Source organism: Saccoglossus kowalevskii, chromosome 10 (assembly GCF_978046115.1).
Source record: "Saccoglossus kowalevskii chromosome 10, keSacKowa6.1, whole genome shotgun sequence".
In the NCBI taxonomy this organism is placed as follows: Eukaryota; Metazoa; Hemichordata; class Enteropneusta; family Harrimaniidae; genus Saccoglossus; species Saccoglossus kowalevskii.
This window is the reverse complement of record NC_140650.1, coordinates 20,767,169-20,784,284: the sequence shown is the minus strand read 5'-3', so window position 1 is coordinate 20,784,284 and position 17,116 is coordinate 20,767,169. Positions and strand designations below refer to the sequence as shown.

General features: G+C 36.1%; 1 long non-coding RNA gene across 1 annotated transcript in view; it reads left to right on the top strand.

The window, feature by feature from the left end:
- Nucleotides 1–17,116, top strand: part of LOC146737955 (uncharacterized) — a 41,541-nt gene that overhangs the window by 11,929 nt on the left and 12,496 nt on the right. The window contains exon 2 of the long non-coding RNA XR_014930717.1: nt 3,549–3,619. This is a non-coding gene — a long non-coding RNA (uncharacterized LOC146737955). The remainder of the gene's footprint in view (nt 1–3,548; nt 3,620–17,116) is intronic.

Below are 17,116 nucleotides of genomic sequence, written 5' to 3'. Positions count from 1 at the left end.
CCAAAGTGAGCTGTGTCTGTATGTGTACGTCACTTCAACTAATGATCAGAAATAAAATAAAAGTAAATTAAAAAAGTACACATGAATTGGATTTTGTTTTGGCCATGAACCGGAAATAAAATGACTAATGTTATTTTTTGGCTTTGCTTGCAGCTAACACACCATAACACTTCAAAACATATATCTGGATTGGTGAGTTGGTGATTTTATTTAATTTTTTGTATTAAAATGGCTAACCTTACAAAAGAAGTTGCTATGGAACTTTTCAAAGGTTGTTTGGCATCCAAAGAAGCCAACAAAACAGTTACTGAAACATTGGTGGCCAAATTTTCTGATCATGGTATCACACCAAACTCCATCAATGGCCCAGCATTAATATCGAAGCTCTACAAACTTAAAAAGGATGTAACTAAACTAAAAGGGGAAAAAAGAACTGCATTTTTGAGAGGTAACTTTTCCATTCCTGTTTACCATTCAGACCCCAAAGTCAAAGCAAGTAGGTCATCTGATCTCGTCCCGAGATGTGTTGTGGATGACTTAGCCAAGGATATTCATGAAATTGAACATAGTACTGAATGTAAACTGAAAAAAATGCAGCAGCAGCAAAAGAAGCTGCAAGTGCAGCTCGACAGCAAAAGAAATCTTCTGAAAAACAAAACTCAAGAGAAACATCAGTTACAAAGAAAATTGACAAGAGCCCAAAAAAAAGTTTCATCATTGAAAAAAAAAGCAACAGTCAGCCAAAGTATCCAAAGAAAGGCAAAAATGTATGCCATAAGAGTTACAAACAATATATTTTTGAAAAACAAAATTCAGCATTTAATTTCAGAAAATCACCGATTGAAGAAAGCAATTTCTATAGTGGAGATGCATTTCGAGAATAGCAAAAAGGAAAGTGAAAAAAACAATGCAGTAGTCTGAGAATTACGGCAAAAAATCACAGAAGTTATACAAGAAAGAGATTATTATCAATCAATTTTGGAAGAGGAGACCGTGCCTATTTATGACGAGCTATCAAAAACATACACCCCTGCACTCATGCAGTGCGTGATGAATTTAGGCAAATTAAATGTGGCAAGTGGCAAGATAAGTGATGTCATAACTGAAGTTTTATTATTGTGTGGCAAACAGGCAAATAAATTACCAGCGAGAACACCATGAGTGATCGTGCCAAGACCAACGTGGCATTCAGCAACTTGTTGGAGTTGTACCGAAAAGAAGTTCTACCAGAGGTAATATCTAACTGGGACAACATGAGGCATGATGAGCAGGAGGCGTACTCGAAGATGAATAACTTCTTTTGCTGTTTACACCTACTTGTCAACTTTCCAGATTGTTCATCAGAGATCATCTAGAAATTTGAAACAACACATTCCATCAATGAAGATCAGAGCAGTGACAGATCCATCCATGGAATTCAAGATACTGGTGCACTGAACTTGGTAAGGATGGCCTGCAAATGCCTTGCAAGAGGTGGGGATGAAAGATCTGGGGCATATGCTGATTTTACCAGCTTCCTGTCTTCCACAGGGCACAGAAATTATTTGCACACATTTAGAGGAAATCGTTTCAACACCATCTTTCTTCTGGCTGCACGCGTGTATTACCATCGTCAACATGTTATCACTTTCTTCAGGATGTACATGGTGCCTCCAATGGGTTCCAGAAAGCCCTTCCACTCAGTATTAAAGAGCCACTACACATGGCTGGTGTCAAAGTGCTGGGTATCATCGACAAATTGGTAACCGGCCCTTTCTGGCGAATTATTGAAAGCAGCAGGCATATTATGGAGTTGAATAACAGCTACAGCCAACTGCTGGAGTTTTTTACGCGTCCGTCAGAAGATGCCACCGATTTCCTCCAGGCAAAAGACCATCCATTTGCTGAAGATCTTGTATATAAAGATGCAATATATGACAGCCTTGTGGAGGAAAATACCACCGTGGATGAAATTGCCATATCTCTTACACAGTCCATCTTTGTTGGGTTGTCTGTGTTATTACAACGAGCAGCTTGTGAACAGATAGCCTCACAAGTACGACCAAGTCAGTGCAGTCAACCAACAAGCTGCCAGAATTCATTTTTGGCATTGTTGATTTCCTGTTAAGGTACAGACCTAATGCCAGCACCCTGGCCAATGAGGCATTTGTAATGTATTCCGTAAATCAGACAGGGGATTGGCTAAAATCTTTACCTCAACAGGAGAGAGACAATCTCCTTTCCTCATAAAAAAAGCATGGCAGAGAGATAAGAGACAAGTTTAAACAGAGATGTGCCGAAATAAGGTCTCATCGCCTACAGGCACTTAAAAAGAAACAATGTGAAAGTGAAGGTAAAAAGAAAAAGAGAAGACGAAAATCAGTAATCAAATGATATATTTTGGTCTGTGGCAGACCACAGATGAGGTCATTCATAAACTGATGGAAATTCCAACAATAAAAGAAAAAAGATCGGCATTAACAGCACAGCTGAAATTTAGAAAGAAAGTACTCCAGCAAACTCCCTCCAATACTCAACTTTATAATCTTTCCCAAAAACTGCCAAGTGGGAAATATGCCCAAAAAAACATCAAAGAACTTACAGAATGCGTTCAGCAGTTAATTACAGAAGCCTGTTCTGATGGACACACCGCTGAGTCAAAGGATTCTAGAACACCACTGCTGGTCGGGAAGACCGTAGATCATACATTCTCCGATGGTGAAATATATAGGGGACAAGTAATTAATGTTGTGCCAGGTTTTGGTACTTGGTATAACATAAAATACGAGAAGTATGATGCAATTTATACCTATCAACTACAAGACGAGTCTCTTAAAATTGTCATTTAAGCAGATTATTAAAATAGGTATCTCTCAATTGGCATAATATGTGTACACCAGTGACACCACCCTGCACATCTAATGTCGCACCTAAAGTATAAAAAATAAATATTAACTAATGAATACTCAATACAATGAAATCAATAACCTGTCTCTGCTGAATACTTGTGGGATTGAGAAATATGTTTACGAAATTGTAAACATTATCTACTGTTCTACTTTACACAAGTTTCACTGTGTTTTTGATTTGTGTGTATGTGTATACTAATGTTAATAACAAAAATGACACTATGTTATATATATATATTTATTTAACTTTGCACATTGCACTTCTTGAAAATGTTAAGAAATATAAAAAGTACAATAAAATACTGTGGAATACTTTATTTTCAAATGGATTTTATTTTCGCTATTTTCAATGAAAGCATTTTCCCGCTAAAATAAATTCCAGTGAAATTGCTATTTTTCCTATACTTTACATTGGGTCTTGTTACAGCACAGTGAATATGAGATCCACACATAATGCCTGAAAACTGTTTTCAGCGAAAATAAATTCCAGTATTTGTTTGTGACCTTTGTTTGGTATATATCATAAAATGACAAAACCCTTCGTAAATTTAAAAATTGATTGATTTTTATGACTTTGCAAATATTATTAACTTTATTAGTTCAGACAAAGATATTTGGAATGATATGAACATTAATTATATACTTTCCAATTTATTTCAGCTTTTAGAACATTTAAAATATAAAGATTTGGTGAAATTAAGACATCTTTTGCTGTCCTGTATTGCAGAAAGGTAAGTTCTCTAATTATGCAGTGCTATTGGCTGCTGTTAACCCTTGACCCCAGACCCGGGTGAACGTAATGTATTGATGTCTTGTTACGTTTTGCAAAGGTAGTCTGCTAGTCATCAGTGAGTGTGTTGGTCAGCTGAAAATTATTGTTTTTATATGCACTGATGAATTCCCTATTGATGTCACTTTTTCTCTGTTTTTGATGTTTTTGTAGTCCAAGGGTTGTTCACGAACCAATGCTGTCACATCTTTTCCTGTTAAATAATGTCATTGTGTTATTTAGTTATGTCATTACTCACCTTCAACTGCTGCATTTGCAAGAAAAACAAATTTGCATATCTCATTTGCATATGAAAGGTCTGCCATTGCTACAATTTGCTGTATATGCATGTATGTAAATGTGTCGAAATGGGCGTAGTGCGAGTGGTTAGTGCTAGTAGCACTAATCCCAAAAAGTACTAGATCTAGTGCTAAAATGCCACTAGATCTAGTGCTAAAATGTACATAGTGCGAGTGGCATTGATATCGCATTGTCAGCGACGTCGAATAATAGGAGGGGCATCCACTTCCATATGCAAACTACAAACAGTATAAAACATCGGCAATATACGCGAGATGTCCATAATAATACTTTCTTTATATTCTGTCGTAAATTAGCCATCCGAAAATCGCCCTGGGGATTTCACGGCTGGTGGGCACTTATTTGGGGTTCAAAATTTCTTAAAATAACCATCAAATATTTTTGGGGACTTCCATTTTCATCATTGAAGTATCCAACTACACAGACTTTCAACACCGTCAGTTGGGCCACCCAAGACGAAAGAAACTATTGCACAATTAACAATAATTAATAATAATTAATAATTCTTGTTGAATTAAAAAGTAGACCGCCTGAAATTTCAATACAATATCGCCCAGTGTCATTTTTCAAATACATTTGTTTTTATTTTATTGGTAACGAAAGTATATTCTCAACGAAGTTTCAAATAAAAATGAACACAACTGCATTGCGTAGTAGCAAATGATTATGGTTGCGCAATCCGGTCATGCTGCGTTTCACAGTTGTTGAATATTATTCAGTAGTGATTATAATAGCGCACAAAAAATAAATTCGTTGAATTGTTATGAAATTCAAATAAAATTCAACTTAGTTTCATCGTAAGCAAATGATTCTGATCGCATATACATTTTAAACGCTCGATGCTGTAGGGTATCTGCCATGTTTTTTTTGCATGAGTTGAGCTCGAACTCCGCACAGTTCGATGCCCGTTACTTATCATCACTGCACAAAGCAGCTTTGCATAAAACTAATTTGCATATTCGAATATGTTCGAACTACAAGACGCTGGCAGTTAACAAAGTTATGCGAAAGTCACTTCGTTACTTTAATCACTTTAATAAGACGTTTCACGCCCTAACTCCGAATAAAATGTGCAGTTAATTAGATTAAAATATACATAGTAAGCAAATAACACCGAATAAACGGCAAGGTAAAGACTATGTCTAATTATAGTAAATACGTACTGCGTGCGTGACTCGAACCGGCGCTCGCGTACGGCACCTAATCGCCTAGCTACACGCCACTACACGTCTTCCCCTCGGCCACCGGGCATCCCCAAAAAAGGATGCTTAATAACCGAGCTTATTACGTGCAGAGAACGTGAAACCCGTCCACGCGATACGCGCCACACAGCATGGCCAGAATGCGGCAAAGGCCTTCAGATCTGGCTGTAGTAGGATGGTGAAAGTAATGGTACAGCATTTTAACAGTGAATAAGTACTGAGAAATAATTTTTAAACTCATAGTTGCTGTCGACATAGGAAGTAAAGTAAGCAAATAACACCGAATAAACGGCAAGGTAAAGACTATGTCTAATTATAGTAAATACGTACTGCGTGCGTGACTCGAACCGGCGCTCGCGTACGGCACCTAATCGCCTAGCTACACGCCACTACACGTCTTCCCCTCGGCCACCGGGCATCCCCAAAAAAGGATGCTTAATAACCGAGCTTATTACGTGCAGAGAACGTGAAACCCGTCCACGCGATACGCGCCACACAGCATGGCCAGAATGCGGCAAAGGCCTTCAGATCTGGCTGTAGTAGGATGGTGAAAGTAATGGTACAGCATTTTAACAGTGAATAAGTACTGAGAAATAATTTTTAAACTCATAGTTGCTGTCGACATAGGAAGTAAAGTAAGCAAATAACACCGAATAAACGGCAAGGTAAAGACTATGTCTAATTATAGTAAATACGTACTGCGTGCGTGACTCGAACCGGCGCTCGCGTACGGCACCTAATCGCCTAGCTACACGCCACTACACGTCTTCCCCTCGGCCACCGGGCATCCCCAAAAAAGGATGCTTAATAACCGAGCTTATTACGTGCAGAGAACGTGAAACCCGTCCACGCGATACGCGCCACACAGCATGGCCAGAATGCGGCAAAGGCCTTCAGATCTGGCTGTAGTAGGATGGTGAAAGTAATGGTACAGCATTTTAACAGTGAATAAGTACTGAGAAATAATTTTTAAACTCATAGTTGCTGTCGACATAGGAAGTAAAGTAAGCAAATAACACCGAATAAACGGCAAGGTAAAGACTATGTCTAATTATAGTAAATACGTACTGCGTGCGTGACTCGAACCGGCGCTCGCGTACGGCACCTAATCGCCTAGCTACACGCCACTACACGTCTTCCCCTCGGCCACCGGGCATCCCCAAAAAAGGATGCTTAATAACCGAGCTTATTACGTGCAGAGAACGTGAAACCCGTCCACGCGATACGCGTAATAAGCTCGGTTATTAAGCATCCTTTTTTGGGGATGCCCGGTGGCCGAGGGGAAGACGTGTAGTGGCGTGTAGCTAGGCGATTAGGTGCCGTACGCGAGCGCCGGTTCGAGTCACGCACGCAGTACGTATTTACTATAATTAGACATAGTCTTTACCTTGCCGTTTATTCGGTGTTATTTGCTTACTTTACTTCCTATGTCGACAGCAACTATGAGTTTAAAAATTATTTCTCAGTACTTATTCACTGTTAAAATGCTGTACCATTACTTTCACCATCCTACTACAGCCAGATCTGAAGGCCTTTGCCGCATTCTGGCCATGCTGTGTGGCGCGTATCGCGTGGACGGGTTTCACGTTCTCTGCACGTAATAAGCTCGGTTATTAAGCATCCTTTTTTGGGGATGCCCGGTGGCCGAGGGGAAGACGTGTAGTGGCGTGTAGCTAGGCGATTAGGTGCCGTACGCGAGCGCCGGTTCGAGTCACGCACGCAGTACGTATTTACTATAATTAGACATAGTCTTTACCTTGCCGTTTATTCGGTGTTATTTGCTTACTTTACTTCCTATGTCGACAGCAACTATGAGTTTAAAATATACATGATTTCTGTTAGAAAAGTACCATGCTTTTCTACATGCCAAAGTGTTAGTTTCTACTATAAATGACTAACTTTATTAACTTACTAGAACCTGTGTGTTCTATGGCTGTTAGACGCGCAAAATCGAACCTGTTCAAGCCAGAAAAAGTATTGAAATATTCACCAGAATACAAGATAAACGGAAATGTTAAGAAACTCCTTTCAGTGAAATTAGTTTTTAATGTTTCTTTCCCAACTATATACATTAACAGAAAGTTTTTTCTCCCCAGTTTTAGTGTATCACGTGCGCCATTTCACTACAGTAACATTACCTTGCAAAACATAGTCCGTACGTTTTTACTTAAGGTAGCGAGACTATTATTTGTGTTGAAAATTACGATTTTCACATTTATTTATTAATTGATAAAATGCACTATAAACTTTCATGTGATAAAGTCAACATAACATAGAATGTCATGTAAGTTGGTTAAAATGTAGATTTTCTGAAGGGAAGCAAGGCAGCCTCAGAAGCGTTTTCCAAAATCAACAACACAGGTTTAATCTGTGTGCCTATAAGTTTCAAAGATAAACTCAAGACAAAGCAATGTTAGGATGTGTTATCAGTAGCTATCTGACACACAATGAGTGTTTCCAAACATTTGAGTGGTTTGTCTCCGCCCCTGTTTGTTTCACAGATTAGTCATTTGCATATGAATGTTTCAGACACAAGGTCACACAGCCACTGAAAAAAAATCATTGATTTTGGTGATTTCATATGCCGAATTTATCCAATTATAGCTATCCCATTCCTATATTTTTTGGTTTCCAATAGCCTTACACATTTGGATGTCCCTACACATGTTAAAGCAGACCTTGATGGGAAAACAAATTGATTGTGCCGATAAACAAGCTTGAAAATCTTTGCTGTTACTTCATGGACGTTTTCTTGGAGTTTATGTTTTTCAAAATACAAGGTCTTTAACAAAAAATAACGCATACTTATTGTCGTCGGATTAACACCAAATTTTCACGGCTTTGAGGTGACAGTGAGAGGAACTTGAATGTGTCCAGACAAACTATTTCATCGATTATTTACCAACGAGTTGTGGTTTGAGTTGGGGGCAATGCGACTAAAACAGTAATTGAAATTCAGCACACTGTTTTTTAAAACGCGTTGCTTGCATAAAACTGCCCAGACACATTCAATTAACCAGACTATTGAAGAACTAGAAAAAGTGAAAAAAATACTTCTTATCGCCAGCATAAATGCGTAATTATTTTTTTTACAGAAAAAGTAATTTTTCACCTTTGATTGAGTAACGGGTCATAGAATGCAGATACGGGCATGACAAACACACCTTTGCAAAGCTTGAAGTCTGGCGATTCTAAAAATATATACTTTCCTGGGTCTATTTGTAGTCATTTGGTCACAATTAGAAGATGAAAACAAGTATGCAAATAATAGTCCCGCTACCTTAAGTCTGACATTAATAAATAGTTCGGATGTTACATACATTTTTTCCCACTTTTTGTAGTTTGGTTTCAAATGAAACAACCGCGGAAAAATGGCCGTGCGTAGTGAGGTGATTGACTACAAAATTGAAGGCTGCCTGTGGCAGAGGCACTATTCACTCAGAATACTCAAAAAATTCAAAAAGTAAAAAATTGTATGCATGCTTCGTAGACTATAAGAAGGCATTCGGTAGCATGTGGCGTGATGGATTATATTGGAAATTGCAAAAATATGGTATCACCGGAAATATTTACAACCTCATAAAAAATATGTATAGTGGGGTATCCTACAAGGTAAAAACTAGTAAAGGGCTCACAAATGAATTTGATTCATTTATGGGGGTAAAACAAGGCTGTAATATAAGTCCAACTTTATTTAGTTTATTCATTAATGACTTGCCGGAAAAAATAAAATCTGCAAATGGCACCCCCCCCTGAACTAAACAGCCAAAAACTGAACTGCATTTTATTTGCTGATGACGTCCTAATATTATCACAGACCCAGGAAGGTATGCAGTGCAGCATAGATGCTCTGGCAAAATACAGCAATTCTTGGAAACTATCAGTAAGCCTCAATAAAACTAATTTAATGGTATTCAATAAAAGAAATCATACATTAAATAAGAAGTCAGCGTTTTATGAGGGAAATGAAATTGCCACAGTAGTTAGTTTTAATTACCTGGGTATAGTTTTCACGCCGAATGGAAAATTCAAAACTGCGTCCAATACTTTAAAAGAGAAAGCTATGAAAGCTATGTTTCCACTAAAGCAGTCTTTATTAACATTATCACATTATAAAATTAGCACAGCATTGAATTTATTTGATAAATTAATTGTACCAATCATTAATTATGGGTGTGAAGTATGGGGAGAAGAATCAGCAAAACATAGTAACATTATAGAAAGTGTACAGTTTGCATTCTGTAGATTTCTCTTAGGTGTCTGCAAAAATTCAACAAAAAATGCTATTCTTGGAGAGCTGGGTAGATATCCATTGAACGTCAAAATTGAAACACAAATGTTAAAATATTGGTTGAGACTAAAATCCCCAGTAATTCCAAACATTGTAGCAACTGCCTTAATGGAAATGAACACTTGGAAAACAGGATGGGTAGAAAGAATAGAAGAGATAACTAAAAACAACAATCTTTCAGAATTATCAAAACAACATGAAAAGAAGATAGGGGAGGTACTCAGAGAAAATTATGTAAAAACATGGAGAAGGGAATTATTTAATGACAGCAGAATGAATGGAGCAACAAACAAACTAACTTTATACAGAAAATTTAAAACTACTTTCAATATGGAGAATTATTTAAATGATATAAAAAATTTAAAATTAAGGCGATTATTTTGCAAATTTAGAATTTCTGATCATAAACTACTCATTGAGACTGGCAGACAAAAGAAAATTCCTAGAAACGAAAAAATATGTAAACTCTGCACAGATGATAAAATTGAAGACGAGTACCATTTCTTAATAGGATGCAGTAAATATGACATACCCCGTAATAAATTATTTAAATATATACAGGGCAAAAAATCTGACTTCTTGAAAATGAATGAAGACGAAAAATTACGATTAATTATGACAAGCTTTGCAGGAATAGAAACTGCACAATTCATACATACAAGTATGAACTTAAGAGATGAAACATAGCAACTCCATCAAATTAGTCTGCAGATAGTTTTAATGCAATGGCATATTTAGTAGTTTAGTAGTTTTATTGTTATACTAATTTTCATGTATTTTTTCCTCCATTCTTAGTTACATGTTATGTATTCAATGTTTTATTCGTGATTCTGGTGGATTGAACTGTACTTCCGTCTTGCTTTGTACTAAACAATAACATTAGCTTATGTTTAATGTGCTATTTGTGATATTAGTTGTGTGAAGTATTATTTCTGTTCTTGTTTTACAACCATAAAATTACTCTCTGTAGTAGATTTTCGTGTTGAATAAAAATTATTATTATTATTATTATTGCACAAAGCGCAAAGGCCTCTGGGAAGGAGATTGAGTTGAGCTAATAGGTCAAATCGCTAATTAACCAATCAAAATGCTGAAGGATGCCCATGTGTTCAAATCACCATAGCTCATAAATAAGTTGAACGCAACGCGGAAGAGATTTGCCGATGTTGTAGTACGATATTTTGGCTTGGATTTTGATGGGAAAATGGCATGATTTTTTTTTTCAAGTCAAAAAATAGTTGTTTTCAAATGATGAACTGAGCATTAGAAGAATAATTTAATATTGTTTACAGTGATAGCAGCTCTTTGTCCAAACGAAGCTAACCCATTCACGCTTGTAACAATAAACACGCTCTTGAATGAAAACTTAAATCACCGTCCGTGTTGAGGGACGGTGCTTAAATAGACTATTTTAGGCGTCAGGAAAGATGGAAATGTCTGAAAAATTACGCCAAAATATTTAAAAAAAAAAAAAAATGGTCACTTTAGAGGCGTTGTGGCTCCTTCCTTAGTACCTCCTTGCATAGACATTCTAAGGTCTATGCTCCTTGGTACAATGTAACATCAGGATTGCGTGATTCCACTTTTATCATTGGTTGATTATGTCCGCAAAGGTCAATGTCATGACAACCAGACAACGGTTCGTTTTCTGTCTGGTTCCCAGAGGTACTGAGCAACATGCCCATTCACAGGTCGCCGTACACACAAAAATCCATCGAGCTTTACAGGGACCTGGGACTTAGACTAGGAGTATACAAATTTTTTATTTAGTTCATATATGGCATCATAATTTCATTGAAGATCTATTTTCATTAAATGTGGCGCCGACTAGAAATAAAACAGCACGTCAGCATCAACGCTGAATTCCACCATTTACATACAAGTTACAAGTTTATATCCACCGAAGCTGAAAACACAAACTTCCACACAATACGATTTCATACAGTGTATCTATTCACAATTTGTAAAAATTGCAAAGTTTGACCTGCAGTTTCACTGTCCGAGGAGCTAGTTTCCTGGCCGATCGCGTTGTTTCAAAGGTCTCTTTTAGTAACCGTGATTACGACAAACGTGGACAATGACATTCATGTACATTCTCAATTTTCCCACTGCAGCACATTTCCAATGAATGGAGGATACAACAGTACTGTTGACTTCTCCCTCCACTGAACACCAACTAACTATTTAAGTTGATTTGCACACAAAGCAGAGCTTGCAACATGATAGCTATTCATAAAGGGTGTTTTTTTTTTGCTTTTCATATAATACAGTAGTCACACAATGAGGCAGTTCATATTTGTCTCAGTGAATCATTAATTTTTGACGGACACCTGTACAAAATACTTGGATAAAAGCCAGCTAAGATTTTCTGTTATCTTGCATGTTTTATGAATCTATTCACGTCTAAATGCAGCACTTTTTTTTGCGATGAGGCATTTGTTTTTATACTAAAATATCTGAATTACTTTGAATAGAGCTGGAAATTATGTCCCTTAAAATAATTAAACAAATAAGGCACCAATGTTTTTGTAAGATATTTACTTCTTTTAAGGACATTCGGTAGACTGATTCCCCACTGTTGGTTCAACCCCAAAACTTGTTTGTATTCAAAATTAATTATGACAATGCATATTTATATTGAAACAAAATATGTTAAAGGAATTATATTATATAACAAAGGGCAAGGTCACCAGAGTTCAACTATGTTTTGTATTGAAGATATTACCATTGTAAATTGGATTTCTTTTGTTCAAGATATGCTTGTTTTGTAATATTATTGACCAGTAATTTACTGATAAGAGTCCAGTATTTTATTAAATTGATCTGAATATCTACTAAGAGTGGGAATTCTCCTACTTCGGCTCTGCATGCAATGTTTGCCACAAATTTGTTCAACCCTAGTAGTTGTTTGTAAAAATTCAATTGTGTTTTTTCTGTTATTGTTTTGTCCCATTTATTGTAATCTTGAATTTCATGACCCCAGATTTCAGATCCATACAATAATATTGGTTGAATACACCTTTTAAGGTAGAGATGCAGTTTATTTGTGAATTTCAATCAAAAATAGTTTTTTTCGTTTTTTATATAGATTTTTATCTAAAGAACATTCTGTGAAAATTTGACCAATGAATTCTTATTAGAACACCGTTAAAATTGCTGGTTATTTTCTGATTAAAAATAAAAAACACTCTCACGTGGCAATGTTTATGTCCAATTGCCTAATTTGCATGAGTAATCAAATAACAGGACCTTTGATTGACAATATGCAAATCGAGATTGTACGGGTCATAGTTCATTCAATTCACGCGCATGTGCAATTATTCTCAAATCAGTTATCGCTCGCTAGCAAACCAAACATTATATTTCCTCAGCGTTTTTTCCTAATTTGTATCACTACATTATGCGTGGTGTGAAAAGAAAGAGAGGTAGAAAGAAGATTCAGATGATTTCTATGTCGGAAGAGGCAAAAGCTACACTGAAGGCATCAGCCCGCCGAACGAAAAACAAAATCGATGTGAGCGTCCAAACGTGACTTTCCCTTGTGGCGTGAATCCGAGTTTCTGATTGACTGAGAGATTTTATTTTTAAATAATTGTTCACAAAAAATAAACTGAGCATGTGAAGAATAATTTAACATTGTTTACAGTGATAACAGCTCATTGTCGAAACGAAGCTTACCCATTCACGCTAGTCACAATAAACATCATACTCTTGAATAGGCGTCAATGACTACGGTAAAACTTAGACTCTATTTTAGGCATCAGGAATGATTGAAATGTCCGAAAATGACGCCAAAATACACCTTAAAAGTTCTATTTTATTTTTTTCTAAATCCCATCCCGAATTTACGGCAGAATCTGGTCCCTAAAATAAGGGACACGTGAGCTTTGATTCTAACCGGATATATTGCACTGGGTCGGGGAGATACAAACTTTCCGATCATTTAGCAAGTTTTGCTAGGTGGTGCGAGACAGCTTTGTTTGCAACCGGACGAACTCCGTTTAAGTCAATGAAGCAAACAACTGACAATGCTAAAATAAATTGCAGAAGTACACTAAAATTAATTGAAAACAACCAAATAATTTCAATGAAAAATAAATCACAGAGAGAGGTAACTTGATACATTACGGTAACAACTCTTTTGACGCGCTGACCGCTTCTCCGCATCTGATGTTTTGTTTTCCTTGTCATAATACTTACTGATTGATGATTTTGTTTTGATTTTTGAGTTTTTTAGCCTGCAACTCGACCACGACCTTTGCTTTTTCCGTGAAAAATGGGGAAGTTTACGTCAATTTGACGGACATTCCATTTTTTTTAAACTAACGAACACACTGTTTAGCACTCCTATTTTTTTCATTTGCTGATTTCTATTCAGAAAAATTCGATCGCTCGAAAATGCACCTTAATTTTGCACTCTTAAAACATGCAAGATTTCCAACACTAATTATTTAAAACTGGTCGAAATTTTAAAACTTTTACAATAGGAGCTGGAGCTCTCTTCTTGCAGGCGACCATCGCCGGTAGTACAAAAGCATGTTTTGTACGTACATCCGTGCGCTGATTGTCTGCGACTGTTTTAGAAAATCCTTGAATAAGGCGTTACCAAAATCGGAAAAAATAAAAAATTGCCTCCTTAAAAACGAACAGAATTCAAATATTTCTTTTAACAAATATGTTGCAGTGGGAAAAATGGGATTGGAAACGCTGAACAAAACTTCTGTGCCTCGCGTTTCGATTCTGGGATTACGCGATTATTCATTATTGTGCGTTCGCTTCCTGGAGTTGGTTCTCAATACTACGTAAAAATCATCAAGGATAACTAATTTAATATCCCACTTTGTACTCTTCACGGTAAACCATAGGCTCTGAAATACTCGTAGATTTTTTATTGAAAATACATCGAAGAGAAGCCATGATGTTTTGATCGTGATAAAAGGTCACCTTCCTAGGACCGCCCCCTGTTTAATAATTCATGAGATGACGTAATGTTTACTGGGCATTGACACGTGTTTTTACCGACCCCACCAAAACACTGGTATGAATGACGTGTTTCTGATTTATATATTCAAGAGCAGTTGTTCTGGTCCAACGATTTTACATAAAATGTATATGTCTATACGTTAACTTTCAATTTCAATAGTCTAGAAAGTATGACAAAGTATGACAAAGCAGTAATTCCCAGTTTAACGCGCAAGTATGCAAATTAGCCTTTTTCTCGTCTTCTATTTTTGGTGAATTCTTGGGTTTTAAATTAAAATAGCTGATAGACGCTTTGGTCATTTGCCTCGAAAATTTCACACATTATTGACAAGGTGTTTCCCCTTCAAAATGCGTCCGGACAGTTTATTACGGCGAGTGGAACAAAAAAAAACAAGTCTGCAATTAACATGGATATATAAATTATGCAAAAATAGAAAAGAGTGAACTTTGAGGTCATGCTGTGCGACTTTGAAAGCCGTTAGAGAGATGAGTGGACACATTTGAATTAGTAGTATACCAAGGTATCCAGTGATGTAATTTTACCCACAAATGGACTTGAAGTTTTTAAGCTAATTTTTTTTAAACCACTTTTGTCCAAAAAAGCATATTTTTGACCCAAAATCAAAAACGCATTCTGGATATTTAAAATAAAGACAAGTTTTACAAAATTTGTATAATAAGCTTTCAGAAAATATATAACATGTTGGATATATAATACCATCTTCATTGTCTAATTACTCAATTAAAAAGCAAGCCAAATAAACTGCATCTCTACCTTAAAAAGATGAATGAAAGTTCTACAATTTGTTCCTGGTGGTAGGAACCGTTTCAATGCATACATTGCTCTGACTGCTTTATCTGCTAAATTTTGTTTGGCTTATGTTTATACCCAGGTAGTTGTGCATATCTGCACGGGTAATATTTTGTTTATTATAATAGAATTTTTCTGTCTTTTTTTTCGATCGTTTTTGTGACTGCTTGTTGAATTCGACCGGACAATTTCCACCTTATTTTCGATCACGCAAACCCCGAAATATCACCATCCGCTCGCATTTAAAATTTGGACAGAAAATTTCTGAGGTTCACATTGTCTTATAATTGTCTTTTTGTTTGAACTATCTATAATTATATGCACCTCGATTTGGCTTGGATTGAATATTTTATTTTAAACAATATTCTGATGTGAAAAATGTATTTTAACACAAGTACAACTAGTTGTCTAGGTTTTCTTTCCTGATTGTTGAGTCTTCGCAATGTGTTTATGGTTTGTATACTTATTGTTGTTTTCCCCCAAGGCGAAGACAAGCTGAAAAAGTGAAAGAAAATATTTCTAAGCCTAAAATAAAACATAATATTACACCTCTTTGTGTATTTGTCAATTTTACATACGTTTATCATGACAGTATGTTTGTAAATGTCTAGAAAAATCTCGTCTTTCGTTGATAATTTTAATTGTTTGAAATGTCTGTCGACAGTTTCCCAATAATTTGTTTGGAATATCGATCCTCGTTGGTTTCTCCATACTGAGTTTAGGATGGGTGTTGGTCCCGACGTCCGGCATTCACATTGACCGTAATTCATGGGGATTATGTCCCTTAATTTGTGGGCTGAAAACCAAAATGATTAAACAAGTATTATTAATATACATGTGTATATTTTATTTTACATTGTGAAATTGCAACAGAATTGGAGTTGTTTGAGGTGAAACAACTAACCATTTCTTCCCTTGAAATCAAAAAAAAATTCGAAGACCATCAGAGAATATATTAATAACCATTCTTACCAATCGCTAGCTTTATTTTATTCAAATCCATAAAATTCACAAGTTTTTCGACATTTGTTGGCAACTTCCGTGCTAAAAATGGTTGAAAATATGAGCGTGGTTCTCTCGCAAAGTCCCGTTGATAATACGAACAAATATGGTTCTGTGACCCAGGTCGTGCTCCGATCAGGTGACTTTCAGCCAATCAATGATGTTGTAACAAAAATTAGTTGCCAAGCTTCTCGTTTGAAAGCAAATCTTAAATTTTTAATTAAGGATGCTGTACACGTTTTTTTGCTTTGAAACCCTAAATTTTACTTTTTTGTATTTTTCAATGCTGGACTACAAGGAGCAAACACTCAGTAAAAAAAAAAGTAAATTGGATGTTTTTATAGGGTGTAAAAATATATTTTTGTTAATTAAAAACAAAAGCACATGTCATAGTTTTGAAAGCTATGTTTTAATTAATCAGCCAATTACATAAGTGACAGATAATTTGCATAATAGTCACCACCCATAGCAAATATAAACAGTCTCTTGCATTCAGTACAAGCTTAGACTAGTAATACAAGTATTAGTAGTCCGAGGTACAAATTACACGTATTCCATTTACGATCGTCCACAAATTTAATTTCGTTGAATTTCTCGCTCTTCAAGCAGTCGACTATGAAACCGTCTTGGGGTAGACTATGACAGTGACGAAAGAAAACTAATCCAAGGAAATTTTGAGAAGAACGTCGACAGTATGTAAAGCGATTATTATGAAAATTTAATCATGGAAGGTACAAACGTTAGTACCTTCCACAATTTAATCGATCAGACCATGAAGGTATAAACAGAAGGTAGAAAATTTGAGCACATGGCAGACTTAGTTTTCGTGACCAAATTACGTGTCATGAA